Here is a 9378-nt window from a genome sequence, read left to right on the forward strand (position 1 = left end):
GAAAGCAGACAGAAAAGGAGTATGGGGTACTTTGCAATATTTTAGCTAAGGGGAACCGCTGAATGGGAATCAACAGGACATCCCTAAATGTTTGCAGGTGTTGGGTAACAATAGTTTCTTTTCTTTATTTGCACATTATATGGGACGGTAGGCTAAACTGTAGGCTGTTGCCATTTTTTTAACACTATATTGTCATGGCTTTTACTATCGCACATTGCAGTAGGCCTTTAAGCAAACAGCTTAAAAGCTGAGCTGCTGGATAGAGTGTTTGTTAAGTTATTGTGTTGAGTTAGAGTCTTCTATACAGTAGTTTGAGTCAAAGCTGAATGAACCAAGACAGATAACACCACTGTAAGTGAGGAAGCAGAAGTTCACAATTAGCTCCTTCATCTTGCTTAGGTTCAGTCTGCACCACCAAACAAAGTCACCCACCAGGCCTCTGTATTCCTCCTTTTTTTTCTTCACTGATACATTTCACAAGGGCAGAGTAAGGGGGGAAAGGAACTGTAAAGTGTAGCATGCAGGTCAGGTAAACCACAAGTGAAATGTTCACCTGCATGGCCCTGAGCTCTCCTCCCGACAGCAGAGGCTGTATGGTATGGCTGAACAAGAAGAAGTACAAAAACATTGCAGAGTGCATAACAGTGGTTGTATGTTAGCTAAATCAAACAAACTGATTTGGAATTAAAATAAATTAAAATAACAATCGAAAAAGGAAGATCAGACTTGTGCTGCTCTTGACCGGCTGCCACCTGGGTCAGCACCAGAACTTTAAATTTAAAAATATTAATATTAAATATTATTTAAATTTTAAATATATTCATAAATATAATCATTGTCTTTATATTTAACTGCTCTGTTCCACTGTCACAGAGACCTTTTTGTTGGTAATACCTTAAGTTCATCCGCAGTCAAAATGTATGGAAACAGCCTCTCAGGAAAAGTGTGTGTGTGATGGTGTATATGTGTGTGTCAGTATCACGATCAGAGAACAGCAGCTTTCCTATGTCCCAGGCCAGATTCACTCGGGTCCTCTAGAGCTTCTTCTACACCTGGCTATGAGTGGATGGATCTGGTAGTGAGCTTGCTGAGTATTTACCTTCATATGACAGCATTCCCCATCAAGACTGCATGAATCCCTTATGTGGACAGACTCTGCTAACACACCCGCTTCCCAGAGTGTACTGTCTCCAACCTCGGCATCCCAGCTGGGAGTGCCTGAGTTAAATCCCTCGCATACCAGGACAGAGCAGGGCGAGTCAAACCTCTCTGGATTGTCAGGGAGCTGCTGCTTCTCTCCTTGCCTCACACTGGTCAGATCTTTAGACAGGAATCACGAGAGTGTAGGAGACCTCTCCTTCATCTTTTTTTTTTAAAGATTATTTTTTGGGCATTTTAGGCCTTTATTTGTATAGGACAGCTTAGACTTGAAAGTGGAGAGAGAGAAGGGGAACGACAGGCAGCAGAGAAACCCGCCGCCACTGCGTCAAGGAGTAAACCTCACCAAACTACAAGCTCTACCAGATGAGCTCGCCAGGCACCCCACCTCCTTCATCTTGCTCCAGGTGTTAAAGCTCAGGTGTTTGGCTTCATCCACCGCAGCTCCTGGGAGCAGCTGTGGATCATCCAGCAGCCTCGTAGATGAATGAGAAATGTTCAGCTTTCAGTTCCTCCTCTGCGGCTCTGTGTCTGAAAGAGCTGCCATCTCTGTGGTCAGATCCTCCATCCTCTCCTTTGTCACCTGACTTTTCTAATTCTCTTCCTTCCTCAGTGCAACCATCATGGCCTCTGCTTCCTCTTCTAGAAACTGGTGAAACTTTCCTAAATGGCTCCTTAATCTGCCTCTCTGTGTGTTGAGCCTGGACTTTGATGTGTTTTCCTGATTGATCACACTTGACTTTATCTTACCTTTACTTTCTCCTTTTAAGGGCTCTAGAGTTTCTTCTAGTGTTGTTAGGCAGGTTGTTAGTCATCGGTGGACCTGATTCTGTAGTTGTTGTGTGTTTTTGAATCTTGACAGATGGGACACACTGGCTTCTGATGGTCCAGACAGTTTCTCAGAATGCAGATAGCAGAGATCCTCTGAAGTTCTCTGATCTTTTTGCTGTAAGAAGGGATCACACAGCTTTTTTTCCCCACCAGACCATTGGTTCTTCCTTTTTGAAGATATTTTCTTACAAAGTGGACACCTGCGTGTTTGTTTCCCTCTCCACCATCTCTTCAAGCAGTCTTTAAAGAAGCTGTGTCTACATGACAGAACAACAGGATCTCTAAAGAGGTCATGACATACCGGTGAGCAGAGATCCTCCTCGGATCTGGAAGCCATTTTGTACCCGACTGAAGCTGAAAACACACTGACAGAAAGTACAATGAGTCATGGCTCCACTCATTCTTCTACTAACTTAACTGAAATTTGTGTTCTCATAATGTCCTGTTTTTTTGTCAAACTCACATTCAGTGTGTGGATTGTCTGCAGTTAGAAGCAGCACTGTTGTAGTTTTCCACTTTTCTCTCCTGTAGCTGTACTCATTCTGAGGGAGTTGTTAGTTTGGTCTGAATGTGAATCTGATCATCTGTTTTATTCGTCTATCTCTCTGAGGCAGAACTGTTTCCTTGTTTGTCTTAGGTGCAGGGTGGAGTGCCGTCAGACCTCTGCTAGATGCTGTTGCTTCACATGTAACACACGGGTGTGTTTAATTCCAAATTACTAATTCATTGATATGAACGTAGACTGATAGTGTACACCAGACAACCGCTCTTTATGTTCAAAAGTAGTTTGAACCTAGGCTAAATGTAGCGGAGGAGTTGAAATAAAAATTAGTAAATTCTCAGTGATTAGGGAGGGCATGGAATATCTTGGGGACCGGATTGAAGAGAAATACTGTTGGAAAGTATATGCACTGTAAGGGGTTCCATGGCAAGGTTCACATGAAATATGTATCTAAAGTTACAATGGCATATTGTGGTTAACAGGCACCATGGAATACTGTATGTAAAGGGTACATGGAATACTTTATGTAATGGGTGCCGTTACATTTGATCACAAAATAAGATTAGCGGTTGCCGTTGAATATAGTAGGAGATGGGGGCCATACAATAATGTAGGTTTGTGGTGCGATGGAATGGGTACTATAGTGTGTGAAAGAGTACCAGTAAATATCATATATAATGGGATACTGTAGGTAAAGTGTCACAGTCCACACACATTCAAACCTTTCAGTAAGAGGTACCATGGAATATTGTATGATAGGGTGTTGTGGAATACGGCAGGACTAAGAAGGCTGGGAAAGAACTGGTGGTTTACTTGAGGGGGAGGAGAAGGGCGAGGTACATTGTTAGAGCCAGATACGAAGGAAGAGGTGTGTGTGTGTGTGCGTGCGTGTGTGCGTGTGTGTGAGTTATGATATTAAACAATCCCAGAAGAAGTACGTCTGAAAAATTGCTCGCACTGAAAGGTCAGGCGCCTCATCGGCATGCCTCAGCCTCCTTCCTAAATCTTCTCTAGCCTTCCTCCTTAACCTCTCCTCAAATGCATGCACAATCACTCTCATTAGCAAACCAGACTTGTGTTCCCTCTCAAGGATAGCCATACTGTGTTATAGTGCAACTTTAAAGAGGGTCTGACCCCCCCCCCCACACTCACCCTGTCTGGGTCTCTAACAAACCCACCCTGCTGCGGTTAGAGCCTTGTAAAGAAGGATCACATTTCCATTTCAGTTGCTCGTCTGCGCGCGCACACACACACACACACACACACACACACACACACACACACACACACACACACACACACACACACACACACACACACACACACACACACACACCTCTGTTAATTCTTGCTATTGCCCTGTGCCTTTTGTCCAAAAGGCTTGTGTCACAAGAGAAGATAAATGAAGTGCCGCGCAGCCATTTTCAGAGCACAATGATGGTGTGCACCTTAACAGCTCAGGGGGGGGGGTGTCTGCAAGAAATAACTATATTTTGTGTGTGTGTGTTGGTGTTGGTTGTGGTGTGTGTGTGTGTGTGTGTGTGTGTGTGTGTGTGTGTTAATGCATCTTTGATAGGGAAAGTTATGGTTTATAGTCCTACTGGTAGGGAGTTTAATGTTTAACCGTTAAACAGATAACCAACAATAAAACAAATGTACAATCCGTTTAATAACAAAATTAACTTGCTAATCCTAATTTTGCACCAGTTAGTTGCGTTTTAAACTGCTCCTTTTCCTGCTTATGGAGAGCTATGTGAAACATGGCACTATATGGATGAGGACTGAAGGGGTTAATTTGGCCATCCTACACACAGAGTATACCAGGCAGAAATATAGCTGACAGGTGGATGCAGTGGAGACAGGTTATAGGCCACATGCTGTGGGCCACTGTGGACTTGTGTTGGTACCGCAAAAAGGTTCCAGGAAAGTGGGTGCATGGGTCCCCAGAGAGCAGTAGTAGTAGTAGGCACATCCCCCCTGGTGAGGTGCAGGGCAAAAAAGCAGATCGTTACAACAGAAAAGAATGAGATGCCCGCACTCTGCTAATTCTGCCATACGTTTTATTGTGCTGCTACTAGTGCTATTTTTTGTAGCTTGAAGGCACTCGTCTTGCGAGATGTTCTGCAAAACTTTCTATTGCAGTGTTTACCCACACATGTTTGTGCCCTCTGCTGAGGAATCTATTAGATAAATCCTTAGCCTGTGTAGAATATGAGTCATTGTCACTACATCATCTTATTCTTTTCAGTTGTATGTGTCCACAACAATGTATATTGTATGCAGGTCACCATGTGTATTTTTAAGAACGACATCATGCGTGTCCAGGCATCTGTTGGATCTCATTTGCAGCTTTTAACATGAATTACCTTAGACACACAACACACACACACACACACACCACACACACACACACACACACACACACACACCACACACACCACACACACACACACAACACACACCACACACACACACCACACACACCCTCCCTATTCCATTCGCCCTAATACCCTTTATCTTGGCGGCTATTCAACGTGTAAGACCAATGCCACTGAATATGATGTGGTCGTATCTACTGCTCATTCACTCTAATGCTAATTCATCTCAAGGTGACAGTGATAGTGAAATGTTATGCTTGCAGTCATTAGCTCTGTGTGTGGCGTGTATTAGTTTACATTTCTTCTTTTCTTTTAAAGGAAGGGAAGGTATCTTTTCTTGAGTTGAGTATCAATTTAGTCTGAGAGCAGGATATTCAAAAATGACACACTCACAAACAAGACATCCACATGTACACACCACACAACACACACACACACACACACACACACACCACACACCACACACACCACACACACCACACACACACAAAAAACACCTCCCTTTGTTAGCCCTCTCACTTTGCAACCCTGTCCATGGTCTTCGTCCCAGAAGTCGTGGTTTTGAGAGTTGCAAACAGTTATTTTTACTGAGGGGTTGAAGCTCTTAACACTGTACAGTTCCTGTTTTGGAGGAGCGGAGTGAGTGTGTAAAATAGAGTTAAAGTTGAAAAAAGAAGAAAGGGAAGTAGAACTGAAATTGAAAGGATTTAAATGTTTGAGGGTGAAAGAGTGAGCATTCTTTTTGTAGAGTGTGTCAGTGTCTCACACACTGTCGAGCTTAGTTGAACAAACGCACACCAGTACAAATCATTTAAATGCAGAGCCAAACGGCCTCGGGCATTGGTGAAAAAGACGATAATATGGTAGATAAAGTAGGAGAATTATAAGCTTTTAATTTTTAAAATAAGGTAACCATCCTCTATTTGTCACAAAACTACACTGAACTTCAGAGCTTAACATTTTACAACCAGTACTCAGGGAAGCAAATGTCAGAGGTAATTCAGCCACAGTTGAGTTACAGCTTTGTGTGCATCCAATGTTGAATACAGTAGTTTCTGCTTCAGTAGCATTCTGTGCAGAAAAACATCTGCAGGCAGCTGAAGACTTCCGGTCATCAGTGCCCTCGAAATCTGTGAGAGGAAGACAGAAAATGTTTCTTTCCCATGGGGCCGTGTGACATTAACGGAAGCGGATATTACAGGCACACCCACACACCCACACACACACAACCAACACCACCCACACACACCCCAACACACGACACCAACAACTTTACATCAACACGACCTCTCACCGATGGAGATCCACCACATCGACCCACATAAGACAAACACCTACACACGACCCCTACAACACACTTGTGGTTACAAACAACACACACGACACATACATACATACATACATACATACATACATATGTGTTGTTTCCACAAACCTTGCAAACACAGATCCTCTGTTGACTGTAGTCTACAAGGTTAGATCAGGACATAAAAATGCTTAGGGAGAAAAGAGCTTTGTCAATTAAGGTGAAGACAATAGACACATGTTGCTCTTTCTGTGGCCTTGCAGCTGGAAGGTATATAGGAGAAGAGAAGATGAGGTAGAATTCTTGAAACCAGATTTTTTTTCAGTTTAGCAGGAGACCACGCTGCCGTCTTGCAAAATGTGGTTGGAGGACTTGACCGGAGGATACAGTTCACCTCGCTTAAAAAAAGCTTTCATTGGGCATGCAGACAGAGAAAAGGGAAACAAAAGAACTTTCATATGTGGAAATGTTCTTGAAGAATATAAGATAATATGATTGGTTGAATGGCTGTATCTCTTTGAATCTTTTTTTAATCATGAGAAAACTTCAGGGAGGGAAATGTTCATCTGCTCGGTTAGAAATGCTTCATATTTCATGATGTCCCCAATGGGAGATCAATATAAATGCTGCTGCACGCAGATACAGTTATTGTATCTCGCAGGAGAGAGTAGTGCTCAGTCTTATGTATAGAGAAAGATGTAACACACGTATCTGTAATATGAGTGTGTGTGTGTGTGTGTGTGTGTGTGTGTGGGGTGTGTGTGTGTGTGTGTGTGTGTGTGTGTGTGTGTGTGTGTGTGTGTGTGTGGTGTGTGTGTGTGGTGTGTTGTGGTGTGTGGTGGTGTGTGTGTGTGGTTGTGTGTGGTGTGTGGTGTGTGTGGGAGGGGGGCATTGCTAAATATGCAGGTCACTTTCCCATTTAGAGAGGATAGATAGGATTTCTCATGGTAAAACCATTAACCCATGGGATGGGCAACGTTGCGTGGAACTCAAATTATGTCCCTGATCAGAGGCACCTGTTTTCATGCTTGCATAAGCTTGCAGGCACGGACAGTGATTAGTAAATGTGTCAGCCTTCCAGCTTCACACTCCTCATTTATGAACCAGCACTTGTAGGTTTCTTTATTTTTATTGATACATTTAATTCAACAGAATTGGCCCTGCATGTGTTTTTGTGCATGTATGTGTGTATGTACTTTATTTGCATTGTCTCTGTCAGGGCAGGGCCCCTCTTGCACTGCAGCCTGTGGGGAGCTGCATTTCATCAACCCTCCCTGGGGAGTGTGTGTGTGTGTGTGTGTGTGTGTGTGTGTGTGTGTGTGTGGTGTGTGTGTGTGCGTGTGCGTGTGCGTGTGCGTGTGCGTGTGCGTGTGCTGTCACACTATGACTATGTGAGCCTATGTGTGCTTTTCGTTTTCCCTCCCGTGTTTCCTTTTTTCTCTCTTTATCTTTCTTTTCTTTTTCATTTTGGTTTTCTGCACATCTTGATGACTCCCCCCTCTTTCTCTCTTTATCTTCCGTTCTCTCTCTTCTCTTGGCAGCAGTCCCCTATCCTTCTTCTCCCTTCCCCCATGTCTCCCACCCACGACATCCAAATGGCCCTCCGGTCAAGACACAAGATGGTCAGTGGTGTGTTATGTGGTTCATCCATGTTCATTGTTTTTCTGTTTTTATAATCGCCAATGGAAATCTCCCAAATAAAATAAATAGAAATGCCCTTTAAAAGGACTATTTGTGCGTGCATGTAATCACATATAGGGATTTGATGTGAAGAAGTTATTTTTGTTTTAATGGGTTTTATTCCAAATTTGGTACACAGTGTATACTACTGTTGGAAAAAACAACAGTACCGACCCTGCAGGGTTCTGTGTTGTTGTTAGTACGCATAAGGTCTTTGGGTTGTACATAGACACTGAAGAACTACGACGTGTAGTGTCAGTGGTACCATTTGTCTAACACTTAATGTGCATTGTGTGTGTGCATGTATTCATATTTGTATACACACAGAAAATTAGACAAAGTGGTGCTTTGGCATACAGTGCTTTTGTATCAATAAAACCTGGTTCATTTTCCAAAAACTGTGCACAAACATGAATTTCTGCAAACAAAGAAAATCGTATCATTGTTTTTGGAATAAACTCCAGTCATCACTTTCCTACTTTACTTAGAGCTTCCCGCAGTGCTCCACAGTAGCATGACTGCTTAAAGAAAGTTTCTTCTCTAAAAACTGGATTATTTATTATTGTGGAAATGCCTCTGGCTCTCCTCTGAGAAGCTTCCTGGGGCTCATTTCTTAGCAGCCATCCAGCTGTAAACCTTCCCTGTCTGTGTGCACCCAGAGGACAGCCACACAGGCATCAACAGAAAGTAAAGCACTGTTCTGCCTGAGGATGTTCATTCTCTTTTAGTTTCTTCCCTCAGTCTTTTGCTGCGATCCAACAGCTTGTCCAACAGATGACACACAGTGTGCGTGTGCGTGTGCGTGTGCGTGTGCGTGTGTGTGTGCATGTGCGTGTGCGTGTGTGTGTGTGTGTGTGTGTGTGCGTGTGCGTGTGTGTGTTTTTGTGTGTGTTTTTGTGTGTATAGCTGGATGAGGGTAGAATTTGGATTTTTGCCTTAATTCCCCCAAACGCATTCCTTTTTCAAATGGCTTTTCCAATCAGTTATTTTCTATGGCATGAAACAGAAGACAGCCACACCGATTGTCTTCCTTCCAAGGCTTCTGTTTTCTTTCATCAAAGCCTGAAAGCGCCGGGAGACAGAATGACAGCATAAGAGAGTTCAGTTGTAGTCCTTGGCTCGGTGTCTTATATCACATGGTGGTGGCCTGAGAGGAGTTTTCCACAGTGAATGTGGTACTCAGAGCTTTTATGTGCGGTGTTTATCAAGTATTTAGGAACCAAGTGTGTCCTCAGAGGGCAGGCTGGATGGTTTACTCCATACTGTTACTCAGCAGGGAAGCATGTCAGCAATGTTAACCAGAGATGGATCTGTGTTTGTACTTAACAGGTTCTTTATTCCATTTGAGTTAACATGGAGGAGTCAGAAAATTATTTTAATGTGGCTTAGTAGAGTTGACGATGGCGATGTCAAAATCAGGTCTTATTGTTACTGGGGGTTACACCTTTACATCTGCAAACTCAAAACATCTTGACAGACACAGACGGTTCATTGTTGACTTGTTGAGAAAAAAAAAAAAAAAA

General features: G+C 43.1%; 1 protein-coding gene and 2 pseudogenes across 3 annotated transcripts in view; 1 reads left to right on the forward strand and 2 right to left on the reverse strand.

Moving 5' to 3' along the window:
• Positions 1 to 9378, forward strand: part of pag1 (phosphoprotein membrane anchor with glycosphingolipid microdomains 1) — a 48750-nt gene that overhangs the window by 22151 nt on the left and 17221 nt on the right. The gene's annotated exons all lie outside the window — the stretch shown is intronic.
• Positions 848 to 1333, reverse strand: LOC116701984 (E3 ubiquitin-protein ligase TRIM69-like; annotated as a pseudogene).
• Positions 1487 to 2678, reverse strand: LOC116701985 (E3 ubiquitin-protein ligase TRIM17-like; annotated as a pseudogene).

This window comes from Etheostoma spectabile, chromosome 14 (assembly GCF_008692095.1).
Source record: "Etheostoma spectabile isolate EspeVRDwgs_2016 chromosome 14, UIUC_Espe_1.0, whole genome shotgun sequence".
Lineage (NCBI taxonomy): Eukaryota > Metazoa > Chordata > Actinopteri > Perciformes > Percidae > Etheostoma > Etheostoma spectabile.